This window comes from Psammomys obesus, unplaced genomic scaffold (genome assembly GCF_907164565.1).
Source record: "Psammomys obesus unplaced genomic scaffold, mPsaObe1.curated_primary_1811, whole genome shotgun sequence".
Lineage (NCBI taxonomy): Eukaryota > Metazoa > Chordata > Mammalia > Rodentia > Muridae > Psammomys > Psammomys obesus.
This window is the reverse complement of record NW_026596057.1, coordinates 6,577,986-6,590,262: the sequence shown is the minus strand read 5'-3', so window position 1 is coordinate 6,590,262 and position 12,277 is coordinate 6,577,986.

The window sequence follows — 12,277 nt, the reverse complement described above, 5'->3', positions numbered from 1 at the left end:
TACTTGAGGTGTTTTCCTTGGAAGGCTGAGAATCAAAATTCAGATGGATTATTATTTTTTTTTTGTCGCTATAAAATTTGTTTTTATTCTTTGGACTTCTTAAAATAAAAATCCGTGTTGCTTTTGAAGAATAGTTCATAATTCATATATCCCTGCTATACTGTGTCCTTCCATCCTCAACTTCATTGCACGGTGTTTGATTGCCCTTTCATATTAACTATTCTTTGAAAACATGTAACTTTGCCATGACTTCAGTGCTCTATTTCAGTGGAGCAGTGAGAACAGACTCTGGAGAGCTAAGATGGCCTAGGTTCTATGAATACGATCCTTGGAGCTATTATCTCGAGGTGCGTTCTAGCTCTGACTATGACAAAACAGGTGTGTGTGTGTATAGCTGGGTCATTCAGTGTCCAGTGGCTTTGGACCTGTTCATGAGCCTATACTTCCCCAGTGAGGAACTCTTGCATCATAAGAAGACTTCTTCATCATAAGGCTGCCAATCATTCAGACAATTCTAACAGTAAAAGGTCTTAGACAAGACATTCAAGAATGTTTGAACTGGATTGGAAGAGGCTGCAGCTGGTAGCAATGTAATGAAATTATAGATTCAAATGGATGAAAACAGAAAACATATGGCGGCCAGGTTTTAAATACTGGACTGTGGTGCCGAAATTGATTTAAGGTCACTGTCCAGTCAGTGGGTCAAGGAAAAGTGGCTGAAAACTCCCAGGCATTGAATTACAAATATTGACAGGAAGCTATCTTTCCCAGGAAGCCACACTGCTCTGTGCAGCCGACCATGTCATCACATGAGCCCTACAATGATATAGACTGAAAAGAGATTCCAAAAGAGAAAAGACACAGAAGCAAATAAGAGGAGAAGCCTCCACTGGACCAAGCCTGCTCCACAATCATCTCAAATGTTTATAAGCAACCTGTGATGTAATTAGGGATCTGATATCTATTCAGATTTTTGCTGTAACATAAGTGCTACACAGGTTAATTATTCAGAACTCTATGATGTATCCCAGACTCCTTGTTTTGGATTTACTTATATTTCCTTTATATTGTTCTCCTTTCTCAAGGAAGACAGTTCCTTGAGAAAGTCAGTAGTGATCCCCAAATAGTGCTTACATGTGAGAGTGAAAAAATACATCTCCAAGTATACTTCCTGTTAAACTAGTTGTTGCTGTGAAAAATACCTAAGAGAACAGCTTAACAGGAGAAAAGAGTTGCTTGGGTTCACAACTCAGAGGTCTACCATCCAAGGCTCTTGCTTCCCTTGTTTCTGGGCCAGAGGGGACACAGAGCATAACTGTGGGAGTGTATGGGGGAGCAGTTTCTCCCCTCATGGTATACAGGAAACAGATGAGGTGTCATTCAAATTCACACCCGACGAGCTTTCATCCAACTAAGCTCTACCTTCCATAGCAACACAACCTGCCCAAAGTGTGCTTGAGATTTGAATCCAGTGATAGAGTAAATCACCAAGTGTGTCAGAGACCCCGTGACTTTCTCTGGAAATTCCCGTGCAGACATAGCTAGAGGTGTGCTTCATTGAGCCCACGGGAACCCCTCCCATCAAATTAATAACCAGGATTAACCATGGCATTGTTAAACCTACTTTAAGGTAAAATATATCATTTGAACTGTTAACATAATTAATATAAATTACCCAATCACTGAACATAAAGCAGAAATACACAAGTAACATTTTTGGGACTATAAAAAAATGACCAAAACAAAAATTACAGGTCTGCCTTTTGCTAGCCATATAATCTTGGGGAAAGTTTTTGACTATCATTGCCACAATTTCTTCTCTTAAAAAACATATAATAGTAACAGACTCTGTCTTTGGGCAGTGACAATGGTTACATGAATTAGTGTAGCTAGAAATGGCAGAAACTATGATTGACACTGTGTCACACAGTATTATAATAATAATGTTGTTATTACTACCAGTATTGAATATCTGAAGTGGTAGACTATCCTTAAGACCATTGCTATCCTGAACTGAGTGGTGTCTGGATCTTTCAGAGCTTTCAGGACCCTGGATTTTATGCCTTTTCATGACTATAAGTTAGCTCTGTGGCACTTGTAAAGTTTCATCCATCTTTAGCAACACCTGTTTATGTACTTGTATAACTTTCTATTTCTCAGTGGGAAAAAAATAAAGCTTTTCTTGTTCATTAACTTTTTGTCAGTCTCCTCAAGTTTCCTGTGCAAACAGTTCCTGGTGTCTAAGTTAGAATACTAACAAGATATCTGTAGTCTTGAAAGAAAGAGAAGGCTATGGTCTTCCCTGGGATGGTAGCTTTTTAACCATTTCCTGGCAAAATATCTCATGCAGATTTGCTTTCTGTTGAGGGGAGCTAATTCAGCAGCATTCAAAGAATTCATAGAGGCCTTAATTTAAAAAGAAATGTGTATAATGAACTCTCCTAGGGAATCATTGGAGATGCAGGCTGCAGATCCAATCTGCAGGATCACAAGGCTCAGGTTTAAACTGAGCCATGGAAATGTGAGGTTTGAGGCCATGGATGTGGTTAGGTGGGTGGTCAGATGACAGATCATTGTCTTCCTCTTGACGGAATTATACTCTTGAGGGTATTATACTCTTCTTTATATTTACCTTGAGCCTGATTTTCCTGATAGGATTTTAATTTATCTATGTGCTTATATGGTTCCAGTTGGCTTTGGTAAGTCTATAGGATGGTACTCTGTTGACTTTGGTAAGTCTATAGGATGGTACTCTATTGGCTTCTAGAAATCGATTATCAGTCTGTGTCTTCCGAGTAGTGATGGATAGATGGTGCTATTCATGTGTCCACCAAGGAGCAAAGTCTTCCTGCTTCTGCATTTCAACTCAAAACAGGGTCCAGCAATGCTTGTAGAATGGAGCCTCCACAGCAAAGCACAGCCTGGCATGAACATTTCTCTTTGCCAGTGATCAGAGGTGGTTATCCTAATGGCCAGGCCTTTGACACAATGTTGGCTAATAAACTTTCCTGAAAGAAAGTCTGCTGAGAAGCAAGCAGGAGGAGTTTCTAAAAAGTGTCTTCTTTCTTTATGAAAAAGAATAGCACAAAACTTTTCTTTCTGTCTCCAAATGTAATTTGACGAGTATGCAATGGTAGGAGCTGCCTCAGGCCTCCAGCATAATGCGACACATGTCTAAGAAACAAAAGCCAATGTGCTGAGAATGGTAGAGTAGAAAGAAAGAATGGGAGTGCTGGTGGCCATCAAGACACTGTTGCTAAAGTGGGACAATCTATCTCTAGTTTGTTTGTTTTCGTAAAACACAAAGCTAGCGTAATTCTTTTTTTTATATGATAGCTGATTCTAACTAACACAAGTATGCATTGTGCAGGGCATGCAGGCTCCTTTGCAACAGCACATTTATTCATCCTTCAACAGTCCCCGTGATGTCAGATAAATACGTCTAATAAACAATGATTTAGTGCAAAGACCTTCAGAGCATCACGCCCCTATCTTATTTCTTCCTTATGGACCAGACTTCCAATAAATCTTATTTTGTTCTGTTTAACTTATTTGATTACTAAATGTTATGATTATCCTATGCCAGTTAACTTCAAATTTTCACAAGCAAAATTTGTTTTAGTCTCTCAAATCACAAAGTTAAGTTTAATTGGAACTCTGTTTTATTTTTCATGTCCTTACCCATAATTATCATCCTTTCCTAGAGAGACTTTGATTTAAAGCATGAATTCAGAACCAGAAAGACCCAGAGTCTATTTACCCACCATATGATTGGGTAAACTATTTTCATATCACTTCATTTTCTCACCTAAAATACAATATCTACCTCTGCTACAAAGATGAAATGAGAAAACGCATCAATGAACCTTAGCACAGAATATGCTCTCAAAACACATGAGGGGTAGAGTACCGGAGGAAATGAAAGTAGAATGTTTAAAAGTAAAGAAGGGAGAAGGGAAAGAGAAAAATACAGAGGAGGGCAAACATCAAAGGTTGAAAAAGAAATAGACCAAGAAGAAAAAGGAGGAGGCCATAGAAGGAAGACAAAGGGAATACGAGGAAGAAGAGAAATATAAGGAAGAGAAAGCGATGATGGTACTAATGACTGTGAGCAGAGAGACAGATTGTTGTCTAGAGGAGAACACTAAGAGATAAACTGCTTCCATTACATTTGAGATCCCAGACAACCCTGTGTCAGTTCTTCAGCACAGTGTGGACTGCCCTGCCCAAAGCTTCCATGTTCTAAATGACTGACAATCTCTCATGCAGCTTGAGTCTTGTCACCCCAAAGATCACTACAAAGAAAATGAGTCCTTCATGAAATGTTTTTAATCCTTGGACAATAATCCTCATATTTCAAAGGAATGATTGACTCATTATGAGTCTTTTGCAACTGCAGAACTTGGAGACATCACTGGAGTATGCTTATTCAAATGTGTCACAGATAAGTTAAGCAAGTAGAAAAATGAGTGATTTATTGGATTTCTCCTCTAATGGTCTGGAGCTCTTGTTGAGTGATCCTAGACAAGGAAAGAGAGCCTTTTGTTCTTACATAAGAAGGAGGTCTTGACACAAAGGGCTATGAAAGCCTCTCATTTGCTAGATTCTCTACAGAGAATCCAACTGGTTAGATTCTCTACAGAGCACCCAAAAAACAGACTGATTTATGCACCCAGTTGTGGGTTAAAGAACAATGTAAATGAAGAAAAGTGAACTGCAAAGAGTCCTCAAGGATCTGTCTTGGTCGCTGCCTTCACTGCAGCTTGTCCTGAACTGTTTTCCACGATTGACGTGGCAGGGAATAGAGAGGGTCCTGCTCCTTTGTTTCGTAGGTTTGTTGGAGGGTGAGCAGTAACTCTTTTTTGGATTTGGTCCTGCATCCATAGCTATGAGAGACACATGCAGCCGTCCCGCCCTGTCCTACATGTCTTATGACTCATCACTAGCAACTGTTTCTCACACTCATTCTTCTCTGTATAAAACTAGAGTTCAGCTAATGCTGCCCTCCATCACGTTACCCTAATCCCCATTCTTTAGTCCTGATGTCATTACCTTCCACATTGCAACTTTCAACCTTGGGACCTCGATACTTTGCATCACAATTCCAGCAGGGTGACTTCACCCAAGACAGACAAAGGATGGAAACTATTGCTTTGGCCTGAATTGAGAAAGTGGAGACATCCAATCTTTGCAGTACAGAAGATGTGTGCATTGTTTGTTGTGAGTAGCCCCTAGGGAAGGAGAGATTCCAAGATCAGCATTTATGTGGCACATTTTTCAGTTAGACAGTATACTGTATGGCATCTCCCTTCCTTCCTTAGCTCCTTCTCTTTTATTACCACATGACTTCATCTCCCCGTGTGACTGACAGAGCCCATTGGGCTCAACACTGATAAAAAACATCTGTGGGGGAAAAAAAAATTGCAATTTAGAAAACAATTAAGTACATCAATTTCAATTCATTTGCTTGGCCCGAAAGGGGGAAAAACTATTTCAAAGAGGTAACTTGATCTGCAGTGGTCTAGGATTAAAGGGCAAATAGATCTGTGTTTTCCAGGTTGCAGCATGAAATGCGTTTTAGCTCAGAGGTCTACATGTGGATGTAAACCCGTAGGTTGCGAATTTAACAAAGGGTACACCACCAAGCATCTCTCCGGTGTCCTGACTTCTCATTTTAATGACATTTTCTCTATTCTTCCTGAATTCCAAGGAACTTGAGCTCTTTCTTGAGGGATGTGTTTCCCTCTGTCAAATGTTCACCAGGTGCTCTTTGTTATAGGAGCTCCATAAGTGAACCCTGGTTTACCTTTAAAGGTCATATCTGAAGGGGTGTGTGTGTGTGTGTGTGTGTGTGTGTGTGTGTGTGTGTGTGTATACACTGAGTGTGAGTGCGTGTGTGCTTGTCTAAAACCAACAGCATAAACAAGAGCATGTCTGTCTGCCACTAGCATCCTCTGACTGTCCATACTCACCGCAATGAACAGTTCATCTAGGTTTTATCTGATTCTCTAATCAACCCCATCAATAGTTCCTTATCAGTCCTACATTTTCCAAAAAAGCTAATGTTTTCTATCTTATGACAGTTAAAAGCTTTTTTGCTTCCAGGAAAAGGGAACAATTTGAGTTCATGTTTTCAAGTTTTGTAAATTCATGATATCAAATACAAAAAAAAAAAACCAATAAAAATAAAAAACTAGCAACCATGGAAATAAACTGGAAGGTTTGAATTAATAATAACTTGACTTTAAGTCAGTTTCCATGTTTAATTAACAGAACATGAGATAGCAAGATAGTACAGCAAGAAAAGATGCTTGCTGCAAAGCCTGATGACCAGATTTCAATATTTCCAACTTAGGAGAAGAGAAAAAACTCCTACAAGGTGTTTTTTTCTCATCTCCGTGTGGCATGCATCCATATATCCACACACATGCATACTAAACAGATGATAGATAGATAGAGAGATAGATAGATAGATAGATGTAAATAACAGAACATGCGTAAAATAATTGATGCTTGACTCAAAGTAGTTCCTCCAAAATAACAAACACGATCACCAACAAAACCCATCTCTGTCTGTTCCCTTACTTGTGTCCTCAACTTCCCACAAACTTCCAAGTGCTCTACTGTTTTATTACAGTCCCCATATAATATCTATCATCTATAAAGTCTAAAGACATACTAACAAGATGTAGAAGCTAGCATTTTGTGCAAACTGACCAAGAAACAGTATCAGGAAGCACCATTTGCAGAAAAAAACATTGGTGGAAAGGCCTCTACAAGGACCTCATTCATTTTCTTTTAAAGCCTGTCCTGGGAACCAACATAAAGCACAGCCAATTGCCCAGCATGTGTTTCATTTTGCCTACTGTAGAAGGGAATGCAATTACAATAATATCATAAGGCCATATGGAAGTGTGAGGTTGGCACAACACTCAGTTTGTAATGAACCAGCATTGACTGACAGGCTCACTCAACAAGTAGACCACATTGGCACCAGGAGGGCTTGGGGGCTATGAGACAGCAACAAAGGGTATATTTGATGCAAGAGTGAATGGTAAACAGAAAAGGGACCATTGAATTAGGTGGTGTTTGATGGGCAGTAGTTGGCAGAGGACCTGGTGGTGAAGATGTGGCTGTGCCAAAGAGACTTCAAGACAACCAAAGTTCAGTATTTGAGTTTGTGCATAGAAAATCCAGGGATGGTTTTATAACTCAGTAAAGATGGAGGGAATGTTTCTACTTAATTGGAGAGGGAGAGAAATGGGTAGGAAATGACCCTGCGCTTCATCAATAGAGTATTTGGAACTCTAGAAATACTTCCAGGGAGAAAGGAAATGGCTGAGGTCTAGAGGGTCCAAGGACAGCTGCTGGAAGAGATCTCGATGCTAGACATTGTGAGGCGAGAAGAAATAAGGATCCCTTGCTTGTTAGAGGTGAACAGCCACCCAACAATAACAAGGTGAAAGTGTACATGGTGAGCTGAAAAATACATGTAATGATTACCCTCCCCTGCCACCCATCCACTCCAGCCCCCCAGTAGGTAAGCAACTAAATTATTGTATCACATTCTTGATGGATATATGAATGGGAACACTACCTTCTCCTGACTCTACCTTTCCTGAATAAGGAAAGGTTGTTCATGCTAAGTTGGTTTCAGATTTTGGTTTTGTTTATTTTCTTTGTGTGTCTCCTTTACTTTGATATGGCTTTAACCTCTCTGGCCAGGCAGGGCAATGGAGTAATTCAGACTCAAAGGTATTGCTAAACAGATCAGAACCATTTGTCTTCTTTGATTTAAAAACAAGGGAGAAAACGCTGTGAAATAAAATTACCAGTCTTTCTGGTCTCTGCCCTTGACAAGAATGACCTGGGACTGCCCCTGGAGAAGCAGTAGCCCTTCAGGTCATCAGGAAACACGAAAGCTGGCTGGTAAACAGAAGATGATTTTTCAGTGCAAAGTAAATAGATCTCTCTTGAACATCTAACAGGTCCTGGCCTCTGATGCTTGTGAAAGTTTAGGGTGGGATAACAGAAGCTGCTTCCTCCGCTTGAATTTTTATGTTATTCTTCAAAGAACAGAAGAAATTCTGCTGGAGAAATCCAAAATTATAAGGTATGGGAGTGAGTGAGTATATGCCTGTGAGCGTGTATGTTTGTGTATGTGTGATATATGTGTGCTTATGTGAGTGTGTGTAGTTATGTGTATGTGTGTTTATATGTGTGTGAGTGTGTACGAGTATATGAGTGTGTGTATGTATGTTTATGTATTGTGTGTGTGGTATGTATGTGTGTATATATATATATATATATATATATATATATATATATACATATATATGTTTATATGTAGGTGAGTGTGTTGTGTGTGGTATGTATGTTTGTATGAGTGTGTGTGTGTGTGTGTGTGTGTGTGTGTGTGTGTGTATGCTTTTGAGTGTGGAGGCTAAAAACAATGTCAAGCACCATCTAAGTTTGTATGTAGTTATCTTTTTTTGTGACCAAGCCACTCATTAGCCTGGAACTTCCCAAGTAGCCTAGACTAGGCAAGCCCTGAGCATTTTTCTCCACCTTCACAAAGCTGGGATTACAAGACTACGGCACTCGCCTAGCTTCTACTCATGTGCGTTCTGAGCTCAAACTCAAGTCCTCATGCTTGTAAGGTCAGGACTTGCTTTGATGACTAAGATAACCTTTGGGTCTCCTTTTTTATGTCTGAACTTGAAGTGGTTTTTGCCTTTTCCAGTTTTAACCGGAACAGTTAAAATAGAACAGAGAAAAGATAGCACAGAAGATGACTGGGGGTTGAGCGTGGCCTGAGCCTGCCAGGCAAGTCCTCTGCCACTGAATTAGATCTTCAGTCCCTCCAGAAACCACAGAGTGACAGCTTTTGTCAATTCATTCAACCAATACTTTAGAATACCTAATCCCTGCTAGCCATTGTACCTAAATTTGGGAATGAAAATAGGAATGATACACATCTGGCTTTTGCATTATATGGAAGGATATACAGGCATATCCTTATATAAGGATATAAGTAGAAAGAAATTTCTACTTATTTATTTATTATAATTTATTCAATTTGTATCCCAGCTGCAGCCTCCTCCCTCATCTCCTCCTAGCCCCACCCTCCCTCTCTCATTTCCCATTATGCCTTTTCCCTAGTCCCCTGATAGGGGATGTCCTCCTCCCCTTGTATCTGAACCTTCCCTATAAGATCTTATCAGGGCTGGCTGCATCATCTTCCTCTGTGGTCTGGCAAGCTGGAGCGATAGCTCGGAGTTTAAGAGCACTGGCTGTTCTTCCAGAGGTCCTGAGTTCAATTCCCAGCAGCCACATTGTGTCTCACAACCATCTACAGTGATATCTGGCGCCCTCTCCTGACCTGCGGATGTACATGCAGGCAGAAAGCTCTATAAAGAGCAAAAAAATAATATAAAAAAATAAATTTCTACTTCTTATAAGTTCAACTTCAACCCTTGATACTTATAGAGATCATATATAGAAAATTGTAGTCTTTATAGGTCAACTCTGAGTGGAATGTCTAAAATGTCTAAGATTTTAAAACCAAGGAGAAAGAACTTCCTAAGTGTGCACATATAAAATAAACATTTTCTCACTATCCCCATTTCCTTGTGTGTTTGGTTGTGGCATTACCACAATGAAAATTATGTATTTCCTTGAGTGAAAATTCATTTCATGTCTAAACTTACCAGATCTGAGAATTCCTTAAATCTGTCTTGTCCCTTATGTTCCCAGGACCAAACACAATGCTAGGTATATAGTAGCAAGCAGGTAAATACTTGTAAGTTTAGTGCACTGAAGAAGAATTTGAGCCAATGAATCATATCACTCTTGTTATAAGAATTTGCCTTCCCATGCACTTCTCTGGTGGAGGGGTCATAGTCATCATTGTCTAAGTTAAAAATAATTCATTCAGACAAGACAACACGGGGCTTACTATGTAAAATAGGCTGGTCTTGAACTCGGTACGTTCCTCCCAACTCTTTCCCCCTCCCCACCCCAGCGTGCTGCTATCTCAGGGTTAGGCTACCACTCTCAACAGAATACAGCTATTATGACCAAGCTCCTTACTAGAAGAAGAAATCATTTGGAATATAGTGACTTCCAACAGACAAGAAGGTAGGCCCAAACACAGAGGTAATATTTAAATGAGAACACGAATATATGAAGGTTATTTTTTTAAAAATTGCCTTGTTTTTGCTGCCATTTCTAGAAGATGCTGATTACAAAGTGGTTAGACCTGAAGCCATTAAACACATAAGCAACAAGGATGGACTCAGTAGGTTGTATTTATGTACTTATGCATGCTTTTACATATATGGGTAACACTAATAATCAAAGAAAAAAAGACGATAATTTGAGAGTAGGGAGACATGGAAAGGATGGAGGGAGAAGTCTTGGACAACCAGATAGGAGGAAGGAAATGGAAGGGGGAAACTGATGTAATTGTATTTTATTAAAGGGTATAAACAAAATAAAATATATCTGCCTAAGTAACAAATTCTAAGATAGACAGACAGGCAGACAGACAGATAGATAACCAATCCTAAATTTCAAAGGAAAGTTAAATGATACTTTGTGTCCTGCGCCTTCTTTCTGAACATCATGGTGTTGCATCTGGAAAGTGAGAGACTGATTTAAGCATTGCATGGTAAGCTGAATCCTGGAGCCTATGCTAAGAGTACTCATCTCTTCTTTGCCAAGAGTCTAGTATCTTGCGTTAGACATCTTGGGATCCTGGCTTCTTAGGCTATTTCTTCTGCAGCCAACCTTTAAGGCTGCAGGCTCTGCACACATTCCAGAAAGGGCTGGAGTTCTTCACTGATCTCTGTCTGCACTCTGTCCTTGGATTAGCAACCACAGAAATGCAATCCCTATGGTGAGGAATAAAGGCCCTGACCTATCCAAAGATGAGCCAAAGAAGTTCTGCATTTCTGAGAACAGCTGTCCTGACTTCTCATCTCTTCCAGGCATCCTGTGATGAATCGGGGAAGACATTCTGACATTCCCACCACCAATAAATCATCTCTCACTCCAGGTATGGGAAGGGTTCCTGCTAGCACAGTTTGACATCTCTGGCCATACTTGGCACCAGGAGAGCACTCTCCTGGAAAGAAGAAGAAAAAGGACTATGGGTTCTTATCACAAAATTGAGACTCTTTTTCCCAGGATGAAAATTACAGGGCCTGGAAAAGATCCAATTTGTCACAAATTTGTTTTGCCTTCCCTGTTGTGCTCAATATGTATTTTTGGAACTCCATATTCTCGGGTTTGATTATAAAGATAAGAAGAGCTGTCTAGACTGGAATGTGGGACTATGAGGAAAGATCTAGAGACAACATGTGTCAGAGAGCTAGCGAGCAGAGAGGTAACTTTATCAAGAAAGTCTTTGGCAGAGTGCTTTCGCATTAGGCATTAAGAGATCAGAGCGTTTCCTTGGAATCTTCCACCAGCCCTGGCTCTTACAATCTTTCCACATCTATCTCTGAGCCTCGAGGAGAGAGATTTGATAAAGATTTCCATTTAGGTCTGAACACCCTCAAAGGAGTTCATTCCCAGAACATTGTCCTGTTGTGGGTCTCTCCACTCCAAATAGAAACTTCTCTGATGAGGGTTGATCAGTGTGCTGATCTATAGGTATACAACTATGTCGTTAGAAGTCATTCTATCTTTATGTTTCTTTAGCAGAATAATAGTAGTAGGTTTTTCCCTAGAACCCGTGACCTATGAAACCTTAGGCTCTTGGCCACTTTAGTAGTGTCAGGTATGAGTTCCAAATTCATACAGTGAACCTTAATTCCAATCAAAAAGTGGTTGGTTACTCTCAGCACATTTATGTCTCTCTTGTACCAATGTCTTGCAGGCATTTCACTGGAGTAGGTTGAAGGTTTTGCAGATGAGTAATATTGATGATTATTTTTCTGGTAGCATGCAAAGTATCTTGTGTTTTGGTGATTTTTCTCTTATTCAGTTGTTTTGTTTGTTTTGATTTTCTTTTTCTTCATGTCTGTATTTTTAGAAGGGGAGAGAGCATAAAATTAAGTAGGGAGGTAGGAAAAATCAGAGGACTTGGAGAAAGATAAAGAATGTGATCAAAATGTTAAAATTTTAAACTATGTTAAAATACATTAAACTAAAATTTTTAATAATTTTTAAAAAGAACCTGGAGAGTCACATTGTTCAGGTTCAACTCTGGCTATATGCTTTATACTACAGTTTGCTGTCTTGTAATATGAGAATCAAAATGGTACCTGCC